Raw genomic sequence first — 9711 nt, 5'->3', positions numbered from 1 at the left:
CTTCTAAATTTTGAATCGAATTCTTAAATGAACATTATAATGATTAACTACAATATTTCTTTATTTTATTATATAAATATCTTAAAAATAACTTACGGTAAATTCATAATATTAAAGTAAACATGGAAGGCAGGGACTCCATACAGTAAACTCTCTTATTTTTAGTGCTTAGTTGTCAAAATGCCTTTATAGTAGGAGTAATTTTTAGTTCAAATCTTCACCCAGCATCTGATTTTAATTTCTGCATGATCTTCTACACCTAACTGGATATATAGAATGAAAAAATGGAGTGTGTAAACAATTGTGCTCCAATATTACTCCTAAAAGAAGATTTCCCCAAATGTCTGGCTAAGCAATCCGATGAAGGCAGATCTGGGGGAAAAAAGACTTTTGGACACATGTACATGCCTGAGGGATCAAAGAAAACCAGGGTCTAACATGTAATGCAAGTGCTATGATTCGACACACTTATTTAATTTGATGATTTAAAACTGCGATAAGAGGCATGCGAAATGTGGTGTCAAATTCAAAAAGTGTGGTGATCTGCCTTGTTTTCAACTTGTTGCTATCTGATGAAAACACTTTTCCACAAGCAAGACTGATGAGCAGATGGTGCTAATAAGGCCAATTAAGTGCTAAGCTTCTGGAAATGTTTTTGTTGAGTGACATCTTCAGACTGGTTTCTGCTAACATGCATCTTAAGCCATGTGTTTCTAAGGTGCAATAGCATTAATGCTAACCGTCACTGGAATTTTCATTTTCAAGAACATGCAGTCAGTCAAGACAAATACAAGCCCTTTGCCCCAGTTCCAAAGACAGTATGTGAAGTTGAATGATGAGATTCTAACCCTTTTGGGATTCTGGGGGGCTCAGTCTAGGTCACTGGTTTCTAGTAATTGGGGCATGAAGAAGTTTTCTCTAGTCTGCAATGAAAAGAAGAGTATATAAAAAAAAACCCTCAAAAAAAGTAATAGATATTTGGGGGTGCTTTTCCCTTTTCCCTCTTAACTTTTACTTTCTTTTTTTTTTTTATTCTTGTAGTTTGGAAGTAATTGACCCTATTCTTATATTGATTTCTATCTGCATACTATGTTTTATTTAGATCACAGGTAAACAGAATTGAATTAACCATAATACATTGCCATCACTGATCCATGAACAATCCTTCTTTAACTTTTTATTTTATTTTTAAAAATTTTACTTCCCATCCCCCCAAAAGATATGACTAATACTCACCCAAGCCAATAACTACCAATAATTTACCTCCACCTATATATTCTTCTATTATCTGTCTACCTACATATATCTCCCTGCCTGTCTCCCTCCCCCATGTATACATTGCCTTCTCCATGTATTGGGTTGGCCAAAAAGTTCGTTCAGGTTTTCCTGTAACATGTTATGGAAAAACCCGAATGAACTTTTTGGCCAACCCAATATGTGTGCATCTCCAAATTTCTCCTTTTTTATAAGGACACCGGTTAGAGTGGATTAGGGCCTACCATAATACCTCGTTTTAACTTGATTACCTCTGTAAAGACTCTGTCTCTAACTGTTACATTCTAAGGTACTGGAGGTTAGGATTTCAACATACAAATTTTGGGGGAATACAATTCAACCATAACAATAGAGAACTTGCTTTTTTGTTTATTACTATCAAGTTAACAGTAAGTCTCTTGAAAAAGTTCAAAGAGGACTTGGTTCAAGTCCTTTCCCAGAAAGGAAAGTGGGGGAAGAGAAAAAATGGAGTAATAGGAAAAAAGAAATTTTTTCTTCTTCCTTTGGTAGCATCACCCTGATTTTGCTCCAAACAGGGTTCAACCAGGGGCTGAATTGGAGTGTACCATTCCATCTTCCTATGCTGAGTTATTGGAGTAGGGATGGCTACTTGACCTAACATGGGCCAATCTTAACATCTGAGAGTGTTAATTTGGGACTTTCATTGGAGCCCTTGACCTGTGGTATGATCTGTCTCCTGGGGTTGCCGGTGGCCAACTTTGACACTTCTTCGAGAGAACCTAAGTCAGCACAGGAGAAAGTATAACTGAATGATGAGGGAAAGCAGAATTATAATGACATCATCTCGAGTTCTTAGATTCAGCCATGCCTGAAGTTCACCCTTTAAACTTCCAAGTTACATGAGCTGGTAAATTTCCTATTTGGTTTAGGTTGGGCTCCTGTTATTCGTAACCAAGAGTCTTAACAGATGCTCAGTCAGTTTTTGAGGAAAGATAATAAGAAGTAGGCAATGACAGAAGTGGCATAATTTGTCACATGCTTCAAGTGAGTGCACAAATAACAGGACAGCTCTACATCTTTCTAAAATGAACTAATATATTGTCTCCTCCTTTTTCTCTTTCATTGATTGCTTCCTCTCTCAAAATAATCAAGTGAGAAGAAAAACACTCACATTGTCTATAAGTGGCTGGATATGAGCATCACTGATGAGCTTTAACTCATGTGTACTTATTAAATATTTTGTTATTAAAACATATTTCTAATAAAGTTGCCATTCTATTATTGGTAAGGCCTTGAGCATATATGCTCTGAAATTCCATATTCCAGATGGAAGTGTATTAATCTGTGGGTAGTTACCAGTTTATGAACAGGTTGTATTCTAATAGAAATTTGCAAAAAAGACTGGAGATCAGAATACATCTTCCCACAGAAATAATGTTATATAAAGTTGTTGCATACCCAAGCTAGCAACTATGGAGAGAGGCAGTATAATACGTACTAGATAAGAACTTTTCTTCCGGACCCAGGCTACCTGGGTTCAAATCCTAGCTCTGCCACTCACAAGTTTGTCCTTGTAAAATTTTTGCCCACTAGAATATCTAAAATTAAAAAGACTGAACATACTAACTCTTGGTGAGGAGGTGGAGCAATAGGAACTCTGATACACTGATGGTGGGGATGTAAAATGGTACAACCACTTTGGAAACTGCTGGTAGATTCTTAAAAAGTTAAATTTATACCTACCATATAATGCATCCATTCTACTCCCAAGAGAAATGAAAGCGTATTTCCATATAAATATTGATATATATATATTCATGACAGTTTTATTTGTAATAGCCCCAAACTGTAAACAATCCAGAATTCTATCAATAAATAAGTTGTTTTCTATCCATACAATGGAATCCTACTCAGCAATAGAAAGGAACAAACTACTGATACATGCGACAACATGGATGAGTCTCGAAGTAATTATACTGAGTGAAAGAAGCCAAACAAGAAGAGTACTTATTGTAGCATTTCATTTGTATAAAATTCTAGAAAATAAAAAACTAGTTTACAATGATAAAAGCAGATCAGGGTTGCTTGGGGATAGGGATGAAGAATAGAGAGGATAGGATTACAAAGGGGGATGAGGAACTTTGGGGGTTGATTTCATGGGTGTAGTTATACGTCAAAATTCATCAATAAACTCATCAATAAACAGCACTTTAAATATGTGCTGTTTATTATATGTTAATTATACCTCAATAAAGTTGTAAAATATATTTTTTAAAGATTCTCTTGTTGCTTCCTAATTCCTGGAAAGTCTGAAAAGCAAAGTGTTATATTTGTATTCCCTTTCCCCATCTTTTATTAAAACAATAATAACAAAAACCTCAGATTTGAACAAAAAAACAAGAAAACAAACAATTCATTCTATTTTTAAAATAAAAAAAATACAAAGGTAAGAAATAGTCATTTATTTTATAAATCATATCAGCTTATGCCAACATTACTATAAGTGCAACACAAGGTATCAGGCACTGCTATTCTGTACTTCACCATACTTTTATGTGTTTATATAGCAAATGATAAATTTTGTACTATTAAAATTTTTCAGTTTTTCATGACACATTTTAGGAATACTAAGGTGTCATTAAGACAGAGCCCTTCTACACTAATCTAAGAGTGAACACTCTGCTGACACATTAGTTGCTGGTAGTTGGTTAATCAAAAAAGTGGTTAATGCAATGAATAGTAAATAAAGTAAAATCAAAAGAAAAGATAGAATTATCACAGAAAAAGAACAAAGGATGGCAGTAATTTTAAGGTAAAATTGAGCAGAATAAAATGACAAAGCAAGATGCTAAAAAGAGTGATTTATCTGAGCTATAATTGTGAAAGAAGTATTATCTTCGTGAAATATTAACTACATTAACATATTAAAATGGTTTATATGATCTCAGGGGAAATAATCATCAATATTCCATACCCTAGATGGCTAATTCTAAATATAGAAGCAATTACCTTTATGTATTGCAAAAGCAATGTTTGTGTCACTGTGAATATTTCAGTTAAGTAATAAAAACAAAAACATGTTTTTTTTGTTATACTGTTTATCAGTTCTTCCACACATCCTCTGCACCAGTTTATGAGTGCATTTGCATATTTTCTACTATTGCAGGTTATATGGCAGAGTTTTATCTTTGAAATTTCTTGTGAAATTACACAAAAGAAAAATAACTGATCTTGCATCAACAGCAAATTTATCATTTTTGTCAACCTCTGAGGGGATTCCCAAGGAATACGTTGATGCACTTAGACGAAGAAATTACCATACTGCATACGAATACAGAAGGGAACTAACTACTCATGGAAATTTTTTGAAAGACTGCCTATGCCCTAAAAGGTGCAAAACTGGTAAAATTCATATTTATCTGGCATGTATAATTTCCATAGCTGGATTAGTGAGTAATGAAATACATACTGGTTCAGTGAATAATTTTGCTATCACTTTCAACTGAATTGTACAATGACTTATTCTTATAGTATGTAGTGTGTTCACACGTAGAGGTAAAGCAAAGTAAGTGGGAATCTTTTTATCCACATTCTAACTGGTATTCCGGAAGGCTATGCCATTCACAAATGGAACAAAAATGTAAAACTCCAGTAAATTGTCTTTGCTTTGTCTAATTTTCTATCTAATTGTATCCTTGATAACAAGTAGGTAAAGCATCAGTATCATGGAATTTTTATCTAGATGTACTATTTTTAACCTTTTTTGAATTTTTTACTGTGGTAAAATATACATAACATAAAAGTCATTATTTTAACTGTTTTGAAGTGAACAATTCAGTGGCATTAAGTATATTCACAATATTGCACAACCATCAATAGTATCCATTTCCAGAACTATTTATTTATCTATCTATCTATCTATCTATCTATTTATTTATTTAATTTATTTACTTTTGGCTGTGTTGGGTCTTCATTGCTGCGCGGGGGGCTTTCTCTAGTTGCGGTGAGTGGGGGTTACTCTTTGTGTGTTGTGTGGGCTTCTTGTTGTGGTGGCTTCTCTTGTTGCGGATCATGGGCTCTAGGCGCGTGGGCTTCAGTAGTTGTGGCACACGGGCTAGGTAGTTGTGGCACGTGGGCTCAGTAGTTGTGGCTCGTGGGCTTTGTTGCTCCACGGCATGTGGGATCTTCCCCGACCAGGGCTCGAACCCATGTCCACTGCATTGGCAGGCAGATTCTTAACCACTGCACCACCAGGGAAGCCCTCCAGAACTATTTCATCATCCCAAACAGAAGCTTTATATCCACTTAAATAACTTTCCATGTCCCTCTTCCCTTAGCCTCTGGTAACCTCTATTATACTTCTGATCTCTATGACCTTGCCTGTTCTAAGTACCTCATGTAAGTGGAATCATACAATATTTGCCCTATTGTGTCTGGCTTATTTCACTTAGCATAACGCTTTCTATATTAAAGCAGGTATCAGAACTTCATTCCTTATTAAGGCTGACTAATATTCCATTATATATACACAAATACACACACACACACGCACAATTTTGTTTATCCATTCATATGTTGATGAACACTTGGGTTGTTTCCACCTTCTAGCTATTAAGAATAATGCTGCTGTGAACATTGATGCACAAGTATCTGAGTCCTTGCTTTCAATTTTCTTGTTTATATACATGGGAATGGAATTGCTGGATCATATGGTAGTTCCATGTTTAATTTTTTGAGGAACCACCATACTGTTTTCCACAGTGGCTGCACCATTGTGCATTCCCACCAGCAATGCACAGGGTTCAATTTCTCTACATCCTCCCCAACACTTGTTATTTTCCATTTTAAAATAATAACCATCCTAATGGAAGTGAGTTGTAGCTTTGATTTGAATCTCCCTAACGATTAACGCTGTTTAATGCATTTGCTTACCATTTATATATCTTCAGCTAGTCCAGGTTGCTTGACTGCGTTGGGGGATGAAAGTGACTCTGAGGGGTCTGAGCAGTGATCAGGCCATGGTGGACTATGGCTGCTGCAATTACCTATTCACAACTTAAGTAGGCACGGAAGCGCCAAGAGATGCCCCCATGAATCCTTTGAGTTACAAAAATCCTGCCTAGCTTCTCATGATAATCAGTCTGTTTTTCTCTAACAGTAGAGTAACCTCTGCCTTTGCTGGTCCACTGGCACAAGGAGCCCAAAGAGACCAGATGGTATTAATAGTTGCAAGTTCAGTGAAATTCTTATTTCATTCTCTAGTACAAGTGTTCCCTTGAGAATGAGAAGTTAATCTGACAAAGCCCAAAATTTCAGAAAAGAGAAGCACAAAATCTGAAAATATGTCACTGGTAATGATGATGAGAGGGACTAATCTCTCTTCTACCTCTTGTTTTCTGGATCTATGTACGCCAACCATTGGGAATTAGCGCCACGTATAGGTCACTGATTCAAAGCTTTCCCCACAATTCTGGGACTGTGCTCTCTCCCACCTTCTCAGAACATTGTCCTTGAAATGGAGAATTGCCCAAACCTACTGAAGGTCATTTAACCATCTAATAAGCTAGACACTTTGTGCTAAAGAAGTATGTGACAAAGCCAGTGTGTCTCGTGCTCATGTACCCACTGACACACCACTTTTGCCACAAAATGGGTCCCCTCATTAAAGGTAATGTTGTGCTGATAGACCAGGCATTCTGTAAACCTCTGAAACTGTCCTTCCAGCCCTCAGCCAAGACTGAATCAGAAGTAATACCTAATCCAGAGAAAAATGCAGTGACTGGTGCCTCCGTCAATATTTAAAGAATCCAGGATACGTCTAAAGCCCAGGTCCCCGACCCCCGGGGCCTGTTAGGAACCAGGTTGCACAGGAGGAGGTGAGCAGTGGGAGAGCAAGAGAAGCTTCATCTGCCGCTCCCCATCGCTCGCATTACCGCCTGAATCATCCACCCCACCCCGCCCCCGTCCGTGGAAAAATTGTCTTCCACGGAATCAGTCCCTCGTGCCAAAAAGTTGGGGACCGCTGAAGACAAGCCGTCATTATATCCCTGCGCAATCCACTTGTTTAGTCTTTACAAAACCTTTCAAATCAAAAATATTTGGGGCCACCTTGACAATCGTTATCATTAACATGACCACCACTAAGTACCACTGCTACTGCATGTCCCAGCACTTCGCCTTCCACCTGCACTTCATCTCGACCTCTGGCAACTGAGAGTCTCAGGAATTGCAATGGGGTCTTATTGCTGTGAGTGATGCAGTTCCCAAGTCCCATCCCAAGGGCCTGTTTTCTAGGTCTACTACTGGTACCAGTTGTCTTGGTTTAGTATCTTAGATCATGTTTCCTAGGAAACGTACTCTGGGGTGGATATTTACATGCAGGAGGTATACTGAGGAGTGTTCTCGACAGCAACACCTGTAAGGGAGTGAGGAAAGCAGGAGTGAGCGAGGGAGAGGATGAACTGTGACACAGTTGCAACAGAGGGTTTGGGGGTTCCATGGAAATCTCTGGAGCTGAGCTTGCCTTTCGAAGATGTCTCAAATTGAGGCAAGGCTACTTTACCCCCAACTCTACCAGTCATTGGGTTGGGCTGGGGGGATGGGCTGTCAGCTTGGGGGAAGCAGCTCTTTTTGGCCAGGGCCACACCTGAAAGGTACTCAGCTGTGAACCATCAGCCGGCAACAGTCCCAGTGACAGAAGGGGCTGAAGGCGAGATCTGGGGTGGGGGTGGGGGGTGCACCCCTGCATTTACTACTTTTAAAGAGAAAGTAGGGTCAAGACAAATGCTTTGCTGCAGATGCTCTATTTGGGAAGTGATGTCGGGGCAAGAGTGAGGCACAGGAGAGTGAAAAAGAAGGAAGAAAAGCCAGTGCAAAGACGTGCTATACGGTTGTTTGCTGCTTTAGAAGACTGCTGCTCAATGCGCGAGATCTCAGGAGCCTTAGGAAGTTCAGCCCAGAAGTTTCTGCCTAGGGCAATAACAGAGAAGAACTTATCAACTGGCTCCCACCGGTCAAGGTTGGCACCATGGGTATTAAACTTCCCTGCACTTCTGGGTTCCCATGTGTGAGCGCCGAGAGTGCCAAGAAAAAGTGTTGTAGAAGCCAGCATGGCTTCCCTAGGAGTAGAGTGAAATTGAAGGGTATCTAGTACTTCTGAAAATATCTGGCAGAATTTAAAATGTAAACACTCTATGATCCACAAATTTCACTTACAGGAGTTTATACTAGAGATATTTGTGTTTAGAGGTGCAAATATCTATGTGAATTTGATAGGCTTTGGGCCTCACTGCCTGGGTTGGAGGCCAGGCTCTACCACTGTAAATGCGACACCTGTAAATTATGTCATATCTCACATAGGGTTGTTAAGAGTGTGAACTGAGTTAAAACATACAGTAGGCTTTGAACAGTGCCTTGCACATAGTAAAGTCTCAATGTATGTCAGTTATTGTTAATATTACTCTTTCAATGATATTTATTACAGCTACTATTTGTAGTGATAAAAGATGAGAACCTAAATATCTATTAATTAAATACTAGATAAAGAAATTATAGTATGACCACACATAGAGAAGTATCACACACACCATATGTGGAAAAAAAAAAGTGGAGAAAAGTGTGCCTAGTATGCTCCCATTTGTGTAAAATACGTGTGTAAGTACATATACAATACAGATTTATTAGTGTTTACCGCTAGCCGATTCTCCTCTGCTTCCTGGGTACACAGAAGTTTGATGCCACAAAGGAGATGAAAAAAATGAAAACACTGGTTGCTCCTGGGGAAGAGAACTGGGGGAACAAAGGGTCAGGGGTTGGAGGGAGACTTATTTTGCCCACTATACCCTTTTGTATAACTTGAAATTTTAGATTACAAGTGCATAAAATTGAAAAATTAAGGGAACTTCCCTGGCGGTCCAGTGGTTAAGACTTTGCCTTCCAATGCAGGGGGTGCACGTTCAATCCCTGGTCAGGCAGTTAAGATCCCATGTGCCTCGTGGCCAAAAACCCAAAAACATAAAACAGAAGCAATATTGTAACAAATTCAATAAAGACTTTAAAAAATGGTCCACATCAAAGGAATCTTAAAAAAAAATTAAGTATAGTTTGGGTCTGACGAAACCATCAACCTTCCCTAAAATTTAGGAGAACCTGAAGCCCTCATCCCCCTGAAAACAAGAACAGAAACAAAAGACAAAAACCCTCCACCCTCCCCTCCCTGAAAGACAAAAACCACAGATTGTTTAGCCTGATTACATTGTTTTCTCCAAGAATGTTCAGCAGCTTGAATAAAGATGCAGAAAAGGACCTTTTGGGCAAAGAAGGCAGTAAAGGTAGGAGGGAGTGGAGGAGTAGATTGCGAGGAAGTGGGGGGTCATTTCACTGGAGGTCTCCAAGGGCTGGAGTTTATGCAGTGGTGCCAGAGGAAGTAATGAGGAAGAATAATTGCTGGTGATCAGGAGTTAGACACTTGAGGAA

The sequence above is a fragment of the Lagenorhynchus albirostris genome, chromosome 3, assembly GCF_949774975.1.
Source record: "Lagenorhynchus albirostris chromosome 3, mLagAlb1.1, whole genome shotgun sequence".
Classification (NCBI taxonomy): Eukaryota; Metazoa; Chordata; class Mammalia; order Artiodactyla; family Delphinidae; genus Lagenorhynchus; species Lagenorhynchus albirostris.
The sequence above is the reverse complement of the archived record's forward strand: the minus strand, read 5'-3'. Positions refer to the sequence as shown.